We start from the raw sequence: 13,947 nt of genomic DNA, 5'->3' as shown, positions 1-13,947 counted from the left end.
GCCTTCTCCAGGCACCAAAATTGAATCTTTGTTGGTTCAAGCTGGGTTTTCAAATGTTGCAAAGCTTGGACAAGTTAAAATCGACAATGCTTTATTGAATTCTTTAATTCAAAGGTAGAGACCTGAGTCACACATGTTTCATCTTCCTGTTGGTGAATGCAGAATCACCTTGGAAAGTGTTGCTCTTCAACTTGATTTATGCGTTAATGGAAGACTAGTTACTAGTGCAACATATTATGATTGGGAACAAATGTGTGCAAAATATATAGGTGTTGTTCCCCCAAAGAATGCATTGGTGGGATCAAAGCTTAAACTAAAATGGTTAAAAGAAAACATGTTGACTCTCCCAACAGAACCCTTACCACAACAATTAGCAGCCCGTTGTAAGGCATACATTTTAGGGTTGATTTATGGTTGTTGATGCTAAACAAGTCAGGAAACAAAGTTCACTTAATGTATCCACTCCTGTTAGCAAATGTTGATTAGGATAGCTGGTACAACTAGGGTTTGACATGTTTAGCACATTTGTATAGAGAAATGTATATGGCTATTTATCTCACATCCAAAAAATGGGAGGATGTATAATGTTGTTACAGTCTTGGGCATGGTCTCACATATCATTTATTCAATCAATGGTCGAGTGCCAGCCGTCATATCCACTTGCAACTAGGTAAACAAAATTTTTTCACTCAAACAAAATCCATTTTTGGTAATGTATTTGACACTAACATGTTACATTTCACTAGATTGAGTGACAAAGGGCTATGATTTTCTAGAATCCCACACGGTGATGTGATAGGCTACAAGTCAAAAGTCGACACCATATGTAACAAGGAGGTTAAACCATTTGTTTTTGTTTTATTTATTACAACGTCAATTATATTATTTTTAAAATTACTATTTTTTTAGTCTCATTGGATGCCTTATAGAGGTTTTTAGTCATTTCTACCAGAAAATGCAAACAAGAATTTCAAAATATAGAGTGCTTGTGTAGCTTTAATATGTTTTCCAGTGAAGTATGGCATCAAACTAATAAGGTCATGCTCCAATTTGTACTTTGTCAAGACATATCAAATCCACCATATAATCTTGACAAAGTCCATCATACTGACATGAGAGGACATAGTGACACAAATTGGGCAGAGGAACATCAACGGTGGACTATAATTTGGAAGGAAAGACACAAATATGTGTTAATTGGCCAACCCATTCTAAGAAAGATTGAACATATGAGTCACTACATGAATTGGTACCAAGCAAATTCAAAAATATATCTAACACAGTTTGCAACTTATCTAAACATTGTTGTCACATCTCGTTTAGGTTTACACATGGAAACAGAAGAATATCCTCCATAATAAATCCCAACAGTCATTGCTAGCATCCATGATGAAGGACTACAATCACATGCTCAATCATGTGAATTCATGCCATAACCTCATCATCATCAAGAAGATTGTGGGTATAATTCATAGTTCTTCAGTGCTGGTGAAGAAGACTTTATGACAAACCTCATGGGTACAAATCTTTGAACAGTAGAGTTTGCTTATGCATACATACAAAGTATGCTCATACCTTCATTAGCATCCTTTCACCAAAGTATTGTCGGCGGTTCTTCCACTAATGACTTCGTTTAGGAAAAGCAATCTATTGTTCTCGATGAACAACTTGAACCACAAGAACATGGACGAGTACGTCGATAGTCGACGAGAAATAGGAAACCTCCCAGATGTGGAACTAGTGGACAAAGATGACATTAAATGCTTGCCCTTGTTAATTATGTCCTACTATGATGATTTTCAGTTTGTCCTTATTAATTGAATGAATAATTAATTAATTGACTAAGCACTGCATTTTTCTAATACGAGTTAACTAAACATTCATTTCTTCGAGATGATTTGACCCCATATTGCTTTTCCCTATACGATTTGATCTCACATTGCTTGTTTTGAGATGATGTGATTAGACAATGCTTTCTACAAGACAATTTGACTGAACATTGCTTTTTACAAATTGTGCAAACCAAATGTAATTAATTAAGACTCAATCTAAACTGTTAATATTGTTGATGTGATCTCAGTCGTTGGTATGAGTCACGAGAGAGCGGTAGATCATCTAATATATATAGCAGTAGAGGTTTCATGACACTCAACTCCTTTGCCTGATATTCACCTTATTTCCTAAATCATGGAGAGTGTATCCGTTCTTGTGTATTGTGATGCTGAGATTATTCCATCAGACGAAGGGATAGTATTTGAAAGCCTTAGTGATCCTAAAGTCATCACAATAAGTGAAGACATGTCACTTTCTCCTTTAAGGAAAACAATTTTTGACGATGTTTACCTAAGCTTGGTTTCATTTTCATTTTATTCAATCTAGATAAACTTGGTTTCATTTAAAGATTAATTATTTTTTAAAAAATACTATTCTAGATAATTATATTTAAATGTGAATGTATATCATGTAGGTTTTGATGATGCAAAAAGTTTACTTGATGAGCATGGATTGAATCAAGTCAAAGAACAAGATCAAGAAAATCTAAGATAAAAACTCAGTAAATTTGTTAAAAGAATCTCAATTTGATTACTATAGTTTGGCCTCAAAATCTTTACTATCAAAATTCTTTTATTAAAGTTAAAATAAGTTCAGAAATATCTTTTCGAATTGGTAATCGATTACCAAGTTTGTGTAATCAATTACCAGAGAGTTTGTGAAAATGGCATATTGAAAATTTTGAATTAATGAACCAAAGGCACAAATTTTTTTTAATTTTGATCTGTGTAATCAATTACAAGAGTCATGTAATCAATTACCAGCTGTCATACCCTAATTTTGTCTGGGGATGATGATTTGCAAACATTTGGATTCTTGCTAGCCGAATTGAGCTGCTTAACACTAATTGTCGCGCATTCCGTAAGATTTTTCGATGTTTCAGAAGGAAATGTGCAAATTACTCAAAAGGAGGGCAAAAAGGTAACTTTAGGGGAATTTTTCAGCCCCTAAGCCACCTAGATAACTTCATGATGAAGTAACCATCTCGCCTGGGCGAGCAAGTTGCTTCAAAATGAAGTTATCAGCTCGCTTGGGTGAGCTACCTTCAGCCTAAATGCATTTAGCTATAAATAGGTGTTGGAAGGCTGAAGTAAAGGGTCCCTGAAGTTCTCTGAAGTTCAGAGGTCCAGAAAGAAGAAGAAAGAAGAGAAAAGAGGAAAAAAGAAGAGAAAACAAGGCCGAAACGCTTTCGAATCGCATCTGTGATCGATTCCTACATCGTTCGCCGTTCGTTCTTCGGCCATTCTGTCTTTCTTCATCGTTCTTCGTTCTTCATCTAGTTAGTGTTTGCTTTTAAGGATTTGAACTTGACTTATGGACCCTTAGGGATTCCCCTTTATTTATGCATCTTCATCTCCTTCTTCGATCATCGGTGATATTTTTCTTTGTTTAAAGCGAGTTTCGACCGATCGTTCATACCGTAATCTCGTTTAATCACCATTAAAATAAAATTTGACCTATCGTTTGTGTTGTAATCTCACTTAATCACTGTTTAAATAAGTTTTGACCGATTGTTTGTGTCATAAACTCTTTTCATCAATGTAAAGTAAGTTTTAACTAGTCATTCGTGCCGCAAGTTATCTCTAAAAAAGGATTGAAGATTAATGAGCCAAAACCAAATAAAACTAACTCATAAACTTCTTCATTTCAGTAGAGAGTTAAGCCTTTCGATCAGTGTGCAACATTTTTGTCATGACTTCTCCTTTATTTATTTTCCCTTTCCCCTTTTATCTTTTGTTTGTCCATATGTGTATATAATCTTTGCTATGTTGTTCTTTTTGGTGTGTGTTTGTCTATCGATTACATTCATAGCTAGAAATACTTTTTCTACACACATATGACACTTACACCTCTCACACACATTGAGATGTTAGGCCCTACACCTGGGTCTATATGAGCCATAAGGAGTGGAGGTCGATCTGTGTTCATGCTGGGTCTCTGACTCGCTTGATGACAGTGAAGCCTCATCTAGAGTTTTCCTTTTTTAGTGATGCATTGTCGCTGATAGTCCCTATCACCACAATGTATTACTTAAAAGGATGATATCTCTAGAAGCCAGTAAGGTTACATGAAACCACCCTTGGGAATTATCACTAGAAGTGGACTTTTGGATCCTTTCCATTAGGTTCCTCAATTAGGGGGCACATAGCAAACTTACTCTGACATATTCCTTGATTGCACCATGCATCTCTTCACAGCATCATAATGGTCATATCATACCTGCATCATATTCGTGCATTGCATTTTCATAAATCACTGCATTATCATACGCTTTCATTTAGCATGCTTTTGTTCGGCCAACTACATATATTCTACTTCCATCATTCGCATGTCATGCATGATCCTTGCATTTTCCTCTACAAAAAAAAAAGATACAAAACAAAAAAACGTAAACAAAAGAAGAACAAAAAGAAAGGCACAAAGAAGAATGAAAGTTTATGCCACATTCTTAGTTACATGTGTTGGGTACCATGATGATGGCTATAAACCAACCATGTCAATATCATAAGTGCATTTGCCATGCATAACATAAATATGTGAATGTTGTACCTAATGCATGGTTAACTAGGAAATGGTGGTTCCTAGGGTATCTCATGTCAATATCATAAGTGCATTTGCCATGCATAACATAAATATGCCTGAGTCTTTCATTTTTATGAGATGTGGTCGAAGTATTGGCGATCAAAATTGCTATTCCTTGGATTATGGGGTTGAACCAAGCACATGTTTTTTAAGGAAAGGTTCATCAAGTCAAGGTCAAGTGTGGAAGTAATCAGATTGCGAAAGTTGGGACAAAAGATGGATCGAGTTACACCGTTTCTTTGTCTACTGCCAACTCGTAATTGTGCCAATTTACAAAAATTAAGGAATGTTGATGTCCATGTGTTCTTTCCAGTTTCACTTTGACAAGATGTGGTAGAACATGTTGTTTTAATGAAAATCTAAAATGATTCAACCCTATGTCCTGCATAAAATTTGCAATACTTCGATGATGCATCAGTCACATACATTCATGTTTTTCATTGGTTGCATTGCTCATTGCATTCTTTCCTTGAAATCAGAATTGTAATAATTGTTATCAAAAGGAAAGAATGCGTTTTACAGCACCCTTACCGAACGCGTGCTAGAGCTAGAGTAATGGGTGAAATAGATGAGGTGCAAGAACAGATGAAGACTGACATGGAGGCCCTGAAAGAGCAAATAGCCACAATGATGGAGGTCATGATGAGCATGAAGAAGATGATGGAGGTCAATGTGGCTGCAGTTGCCGCTCCCAGTGCCGTTGCTGAAATGGACCCGATTGCCCCATCTGGCCTTAACTAAATAATTCATCCAACCTCAGATATGGTAGGTCAGGGAGGCAAAGAATTGGGAACTACGGGCTGCCCCCATTTTGTGCAAATTCAAAACAAGCACACCTTTCTCGCCATATGGCTTGCCTCCTAACTATACACCACCAAATGTGGTGCACTCTCCCGATGAGAATGTCAATAACTCCACTCCTATACTCGTTGAAAGCCAACAACCTCAATTTGATCATGCACATGTCTCTCAACCCATGAGGGAGGCACATGAAATACCCCACCACAATCTAGCCGACTTCGAGCCTTGCCTTGGATACGCCACTAAGGGACAAGTAGTTGGTGGTGTACCCCTGCCAAACACTTTGGAGGGCCCTCAATTTCACCCACAATCACAACCCTTGCATTTTGCGGCGGGGAGAGTCCCTTCTACTATGGCGGAAAAAAGGGAAAGTTGGATCAGATAGAGGAAAGGCTAAGGGCTGTTGAAGGAGGCAGAGATTATGCCTTTAGCTGACATGGAAGATTTGTGCCTAGTACTCGACATGGTCATTCCTCCGAAGTTCAAGGTATTGGACTTCGATAAATACAAAGGGAAAATGATGGAAGCTTGCTTGTGGGGCTTCTATGGAGGTTGGATCTTTGAGCTTCAATGAGGTCCTTTAATGGTGATTTTCCACCATGGAGATGCAGCGGAAGACAAAGGAGAAGAGGTGAGAGGAGGCGTCATCCACTAGGGAATAAGCCATTGAAGAAGGAGCTTCACCACCAAGATGAGCCTTGGATAAGAAGCTTGGAGAAGATGATTCAATGAAGGAAAAGAAAGAGGGAGTGAAAGAGAGAGGGGGGAGCACGAAATTGAAGGAAGAAAAATGGAGAGAAGTTGAACTTTGAGTTGTGTCTCACAAGACTCTCATTCATCAAAGTTACAACAAGTGTTACACATGCTTCTATTTATAGACTAGGTAGCTTCCTTGAGAAGCTTTTTTGAGAAAACTTCCTTGAGAAGCTTCTTTGAGAAAACTTCCTTAGGAAGCTAGAGCTTAGCTACACACACCACTCTCATAACTAAGCTCACCTCCTTGAGAAGATTCCTAAAGAAGCTAGAGCTTAGCTACACAACTTTCTAATAGCTAAGCTCACCTCCTTGAGATGAGAAGCTAGAGCTTAGCTACACACCCCCTATAATAGCTAAGCTCACCCCCATGACAAAATACATGAAAAAACAAAAAAGTTCCTACTACAAAGACTACTCAAAATTGATGCAAGCTTCATTGGATTCCTTTGCTTCTTGGAAGATGAATGGCAGCGGAATGGAGAAGGAAGAGAGAGAGGAGACGCCACTTCAAGGAGAAGATGAGTCTAGAAGAAGCTCACCACCATAGGAGGCCATGGATAAGAGCTTGGAGGAAGAAGGAGATGAATGAAGGGAGAGGGAGAGAAGAGCACGAAATTTTGTGCTCCAAATGAGCTTTGAAATCTGAAGTTTAATATTCAAATGATCAAAGTTGAAAAAAATGCACACACATGACCTCTATTTATAGCCTAAGTGTCACACAAAATTGGAGGGAAATTCAAATTTCACTTGAATTTGAAATTGAATTTGTGGAGCCAAACTTTGGAGCCAAAATTTCACTAATTATGATTAGTGAATTTTAGTTATGGTTCAGCCCACTAATCCAAGATCAATTCCAAGATTCTCCACTAAGTGTGCTTAGGTGTCATGAGGCATGAAAAGCATGAAGGACATGCACAAAGTGTGACTATATGATGTGGCAATGGGGTGTAGTAAGCAAATGCTCACCTCCCCCTCTAAAATTTAATTGGATTGGGCTTCTACCAATTCAATTAAATTTATTTCCAACCACACACATCAAACATCCACTTAGTGCATGTGAAATTACAAAGCTACCCCTAATACAAAAACTAGTCTAGGTGCCCTAAAATACAAGGGCTGCAAAATCCTATATTTCTAGGGTACCCTACCTACATTATGGAGCCCTAAATACAAGGCCCAAAAATAATGAAACCTTAATCTAATATTTACAAAGATAAGTGGGCTCGTACTTAGCCCATGGGCCCGAAATCTACCCTAAGGCTCATAAGAACCCTAGGGCCTTCTCTTGCATCTCTAGCCCAATCTACTTGGAGTTTTCTATCCAATGCCCTTGCGGGGTAGGATTGCATCAAAAATGCCTTGAAAAACAAGGCTAAAATCCTATACTACTAGAATGGCCAAAATACAAGGCCCAAACAAAGGAAAAACTTATTCTAATATTTATAAAGATAAGTGGGCTCATACTTAGCCCATGAGCTCAAAATCTACCCTAAGGCTCATGACAACCCTAGGGCCTTCCCTTGGATCTCTGACCCAATCTACTTGGAGTCTTTTATCCAATGCCTTTGCGAGGTATGATTGCATCAGACAAATTTCCCCAAGAATCATCGAAAGGTGTACTACAGGAAAATGGGGGCATCGCAAAAGATGAAACGCTGATCATGCATTTCTTCCAGGAAAGTCTCACTGGGGCAGCCTTCACCTGGTACACTAATCTGGAATCTTCCCGAGTCCATTCTTGGAAGGGCCTAATGGTTGCCTTCGTTAGGAAGTAACAATACAATTCTGATATGGTTCCGGATAGAATACAACTACAAAATATGTGCAAAAAGGGACACGAATCTTTCAAAGAATACGCCCAAAGGTGGAGGGATCTGGCAGCTCAAGTGGCGCCCCCAATGATGGAGAAGGAGATGATAACAATGATAGTAGACACATTACCAGTGTTCTACTTTGAAAAGATGGTGGGCTATAAGCCTTCAAGCTTTGCAAATTTAGTTTTCACCGGCGAAAGGATCGAAGTGGTTCTGAAAAGAGGAAAATTTGATCATCCTGCTTTGATGAATGGGAAGCCTGGGGCAAATAGAGAGGATGAGAATAAGGAAGCAACCCATGCTGTGGCTGCCATTCCTACATGGCCAAATTTCCCACCAGCTCAACAATGTCATTACTCAGCTAATATCAACCCTTTTCATTATGCAACACCCAACCATCCACAAAGGCCATCCTTAAATCAACCACAAAGCCTGTCTGCCGCACATCCAATGCCAAACACCACCCTTAACACAAACCCAAACACCAACCAGGGAGGGGATATTCCAGCGAAAAAGCCTGTAGAATTCACCCCAATTCCGGTGTCCTATGCTAACTTGCTCCCATATCTACTCAATAATTCAATGGTAGCCATAACCCCAGCCAAGGTTCCTCAACCTCCATTTTTCTGAGGATACGACTCCAATGCAACATGTGCTTACCATGGAGGAGTTCTAAGGCATTCCATTGAGCATTGTAGGACCCTAAAACATAAGGTGCAAGGTCTAATTGATGCAGGCTGGCTGAATTTGAGGAGAATCACTCGTAAATTCTGACGTTGGCAAGCAACATTATACATGGGGAAATTTGAAGGTCGTTGTTAGATGTCTCTAATGACTCATTAGGATTTTCAAGTTTATGCCATTATTGTAAACCACAGTTACAATTCTAATAATATGGATAAATTTGACATCCTTGTCTCTCATCCTCTCACAATTACATCTTTGCTTATTTGACTTCCACTGGAATGTGAGTGTACGTTGTTGGTTTGTTTGCTCAAGCGATCTGCGCTCTTGAGTTTTGACTTCTAAGACCGTTCAATCAGAAATTACTCGTTCTACACGTTTGATGAGGGTGCTGTAAAATGACAAGTAAAATTCAAAACTAAAAAAAGAGTTAAAAAAAAAGAACAAAAAAATGTTTTATTGACTATGTTTCAAATAAAAAGGTACCGACATTCATTTTATCATTCCTGAAAGTTTGTCTTTTTGAGAAAAAAGTGAGTTGTCAAGAACAAGAGTCATTCGGCTTAATATGTCAATTGAAAAATCCTTTAAATGCTTCTCGTCCTTGAAATTTCATTTTCGAGAATCTACATAGTTTCTTTCATTTTTCCTTGCTACAAGGTCGTGACAAAAGACAACAATAGATACCTCAAGGCCCTATACTGGGGCAATGAGAGGCACCATGCATGAGCCTCAAGAGAACCTAGGGGCAGATCAAAAGTTCTCACCCGGTAGGTTGAAAACCCGAAAGGGCAGCCTAAGCAAAAATTAGGGTGATACAAAAAAGAAAAAGAGCAATCAAGGGCGTGTTGTTAAGGTTTGGTCCCAAAATCCAAACTAGAAAAGGATCTAAGTCAAGATTTGAAATGACACATGGCTATGTTTCAACATCCCAAACACTAGTTTATCCTTTGCTACCCCCTTCGACCCAAAGCATAGTTGTTTTCTAAAAACAAAAATAAAATAAGAACCCCAAGTAAGAACCACCGCTAAACCAGTGAGTAAAGGTGAGTAAAGAAAAAGAAAATAAAATTCGCCAAAGGCGAGTAAAGAAATAAAAAGAGAGACGAAAGATCTCCAAATTTTGTAAGAAAGGCACGAAAGTGCAATGGGAAATTAATGAATAAGACAAAAGGAATAGAGCCCAACCCAAAGGTACAAGCAATGCTCTCGAGGTTCTTACTCAATATAACCCTCAAACATTCTTTGAGCCTGTCTAATCCTTTCTTTCATAGCCCTCTTACCCCTGACCACATTACAAGCCCAATATAGCTCATGTGGATTGATGTGCCATCATTTTCTTCTATTTTCTAAACCCTTTTTGCACCATTTTAATTACTGATTGGTCTTAATTGTCAATTAATCAGGCAGTTTTATTATTTGGGCTCATTTAGCTAATTTGATGTTTTTAATCTAATTTCAGGAATTAATGAAACATTGGGCTTAATCCGGATTTTGGTTATGGACTTGAAGAGGGCAAATTAAGCAGCGCTTACCTTAGTTAATTAGGAAATTTCGCAATTTTATTTTATGTTGTTCAGTGTTTATTTCGTTTTGGGCCAGAGTATTGTAATAGGGCCCAGTGACTTTGAGTGACTCTTTTTAAATAGCAGCCTTGGGATTCGTGCAAGGCATTCTATTATGCTATTCATTATTGAGAGCTTTTGTTTTAGGGTTTTCGTTTTTCTACTTAATGCTACTGTTCACGTAATGCAATTTTACGTTTTCTGTTTCTAATTACAATTTCTTTCTTGCTTCTTCTTCTACGCTCATTTACGTTTCTGTTTCATCTACATTTCTGTTCATTTACGTTTTTGTTCATTTACGTTTCTATTCATTTACGTTTCTGCTTCATGTTTCATTTTCATTTTCTGTTTGAATCCATGGAAGGCTAGATTTTCTGGTGTTGTTTCCTTTTGAGGACGAAGCCCAACTCTCTTTGAGGTTTTGCTTGTAATGTGGTTTCCTGGCGGTTTTCCCTTCACCAGTTATCCCAAATTCGTGAATATTAATCAGTGCACACTTCGTGTTCGATTAATTGCCTCTGAGCCTAACTTGCGTTCATGCTTAATGGACGAAGGGCTAACTGGTGTATGTGGTGCCTAATCACGTATTGAAAACCCTAAGTTGATTTTCGCTTAGTAAATTGAAATAGGGTTGGATTAAGTGGTTGACTGTTAGGGACAAATTCTCCATAACCCAGGATAAGAGAATGACTTCTGAATCAGAGGGAACAACCCATTTTTAATATTAGTAGTTTCGTATTCCAGTTTACTTGTTTTGCTCTTTAATCACAAAACAAACAAACCCCACCCAATCGTTACTGTTACTACAAGTATATTATGAACATTTGGTTTGTCACTGCTCGTTGGGAAACGACCTAGGATCACTTCCTAGTTACTGCATTTTCATGTTTATTTGATTCGGGTACGGCCTCGATCAAATTTGGCGCCATTGCCGGGGAGCAGTGTCCAAAGGTTCATAATAGCTAGCTAGTGCTGTGTGTTTAATCCTTTCGTGTTTTATGTTTAAATTGTTAGTATTGTGTTAGTATGTGTGTTAGTGTTGTTTAGTGTCCTGGTATTTTGTTTAATGTGTGTTCTGTTTCAGTTTTCCCATTAAGCGTTTCCCCTGTTTCAGTCTTGGGTGTTTTGCTAGTCTTGAGTGCTTGCGGCAAAACAGAGTAGTAGTAGAAATCAATTAGAGACGGAATTTAGCGACCACCCATGCTGAATTATTTGAGATTTTTTGTTTTAGTAGCTAGGGTTGTTATTTTTGGCTGAATTTTTTTGTGGTAACTTCTTTTAATCCATATTTTGTGGGAAAAATATCTAGAGCCTTTAGTTTGGTTAGATTTGAAAGTTCCAAAAAACTAGCAAATTTTGTGTTTGTCAAAACTTCAAACGGCCATAACTTTTGCTCCGGTTATCAGAATCGCAATTATTATATATGCATTTGGGGTAGAAAAAAATTTCCCACGCCGTGGTAGTCGGCCATAGGCCGGCTGAGGTCTCCATCGTCCAAAAGAAGCGATTCTGTCAAAAGTTTTTTATTTTTCAAGTTTTATTCACTTATTTTTCTTAACTTACCATTTTTAGCTTTCATAGTTAGACTTTGAATTTTTGTCTGAAATTTTTTGTGCTATCTTCTCATCATTTTATAAGGTTTCTCACAAAATTTCAAGTCATTTGGATATCATTTGAGGGTAGCTGTAGTTCAAACCTACACCTTTATTCACATGATAAGGCAACTAGTTGTGTGCATGCTGAATGTAGTGTATGACTAGAGGCAATCCATCTGACTTACAACCCTTTGATCTTGAGATAGATAGGACATTTCATAGATTAGTTAGGCATCATTTTATACCTTTTGATCATTCTGAGCATTCCATAACTGGTGAATCTGTGCATTCTGTTATTGGTGATTTTGAACATCCTGATCTTGAGCATTATAATTTTGAGCATTCTGATTTTGCACATTCTGAGAACATGGCACAACCTCCACCCCGTGAGAGGACTCTAAGGGAAATGGCTGCACCTGATTTCACCTACGAAAGCTTGTGCATCCAATACCCTGATGAGGATGTCCCATATGTTCTTAAAACTAGACTGATTCATTTGCTTCCAAAGTTTCATGGCCTTGCAGGTGAAGAACCGCACAAACATTTGAAGGAATTTCATATTGTCTGCTCCACCATGAAACCCCCAGATGTCCAGGAGGATCACATATTTCTGAAGGCTTTTCCTCATTCATTAGAGGGAGTGGCAAAGGACTGGCTGTATTACCTTGCTCCAAGGTCCATCACGAGCTGGGATGACCTTAAGAGAGTATTCTTAGAAAATTTTTTCCCTGCTTCCAGGACCATAGCCATCAGGAAAGATATCTCATGTATTAGACAACTCAGTGGAGAGAGCCTGTATGAGTACTGGGAGCGATTTAAGAAACTATGTGCCAGTTGCCCTCACCATCAGATTTCGGAGCAGCTTCTTCTCCAATATTTTTATGAAGGACTCAACAATATGGAGAGAAGTATGATAGATGCTGCCAGTGGTGGAGCCCTTGGAGACATGACTCCTGCTGAAGCCAAAAATTTAATTGAGAAGATGGCTTCCAACTCCCAACAGTTTAGCGCCAGAAATGATGCCATAGTCATTAGAGGAGTGCATGAGGTAGCTACAAGCCCATCTGCATCATCTGAAACTAAGAAGCTTGAAGGAAAACTAGATGCATTGGTTAACTTGGTAACCCAGCTGGCCTTGAATCAGAAATCTGTACCTGTCGCAAGGGTTTGTGGTTTGTGCTCCTCTGCTGACCACCATATAGACCTTTGCCCTTCCATGCAGCAACCTGGAGCAATTGAGCAGCCTGAAGCTTATGCTGCAAATATTTACAATAGACCTCCTCAACCTCAGCAGCAAAATCAACCACAGCAGAATAATTATGACCTCTCCAGCAACAGATACAACCCTGGATGGAGGAATCACCCTAACCTCAGATGGTTCAGCCCTCAGCAACAACAACAGCAGCCTGCTCCTTCCTTCCAAAATGCTGCTGGCCCAAGCAGACCATACATTCCTCCACCAATCCAACAACAACAACAACCCCAGAAACAGCCAACAGTTGAGGCCCCTCCACAACCTTCCCTTGAAGAACTTGTGAGGCAAATGACTATGCAAAACATGCAGTTTCAGCAAGAGACCAGAGCCTCCATTCAGAGCTTAACCAATCAGATGGGACAATTGGCTACCCAATTGAATCAACAACAGTCCCAGAATTCTTACAAGCTACCTTCTCAAGCTGTCCAAAATCCCAAAAATGTCAGTGCCATTTCATTGAGGTCGGGAAAGCAGTGTCAAGGACCTCAACCCGTAAAACCTTCCTCATCTGCAAATGAACCTACCAAACTTCACTCTACTCCAGAAAAAGGTGATGACAAAAATTTACCTAACAATTTATGTGCAGGTGAATCCTCTTCCACAGGTAATTCTGATTTGCAGAAGCAGCACATTCCCCCTCTTCCATTCCCTCCAAGAGCAGTTTTCAACAAAAAAATGGAAGAGGCAGAGAAAGAGATCTTGGAAACGTTTAGAAAAGTAGAGGTAAACATACCAATGTTGGATGCAATAAAGCAAATTCCAAGATATGCCAAATTCTTGAAGGAGCTGTGCACTAATAAGTGGAAGCTTAAAGGAAGTGAACGGATTAGCATGGGCAGAAA

The 13,947-nt window shown here is 38.8% G+C and overlaps 1 non-coding gene across 1 annotated transcript; it reads right to left on the bottom strand.

Annotated features, from left to right (window-relative positions):
- Positions 1 to 12,595: 12,595 nt before the first annotated feature.
- On the bottom strand, positions 12,596 to 12,702 carry LOC114400992. The gene has a single exon (XR_003664109.1). It is a non-coding gene; the product is annotated as a small nucleolar RNA R71 (small nucleolar RNA).
- Between the last annotated feature and the right edge of the window lie 1,245 nt (positions 12,703 to 13,947).

The sequence above is a fragment of the Glycine soja genome, chromosome 19 (genome assembly GCF_004193775.1).
Source record: "Glycine soja cultivar W05 chromosome 19, ASM419377v2, whole genome shotgun sequence".
NCBI classification, from domain to species: domain Eukaryota; kingdom Viridiplantae; phylum Streptophyta; class Magnoliopsida; order Fabales; family Fabaceae; genus Glycine; species Glycine soja.
Note: the sequence above shows the minus strand (reverse complement) of the source record. Positions and strands in the feature narration are given on the sequence as shown.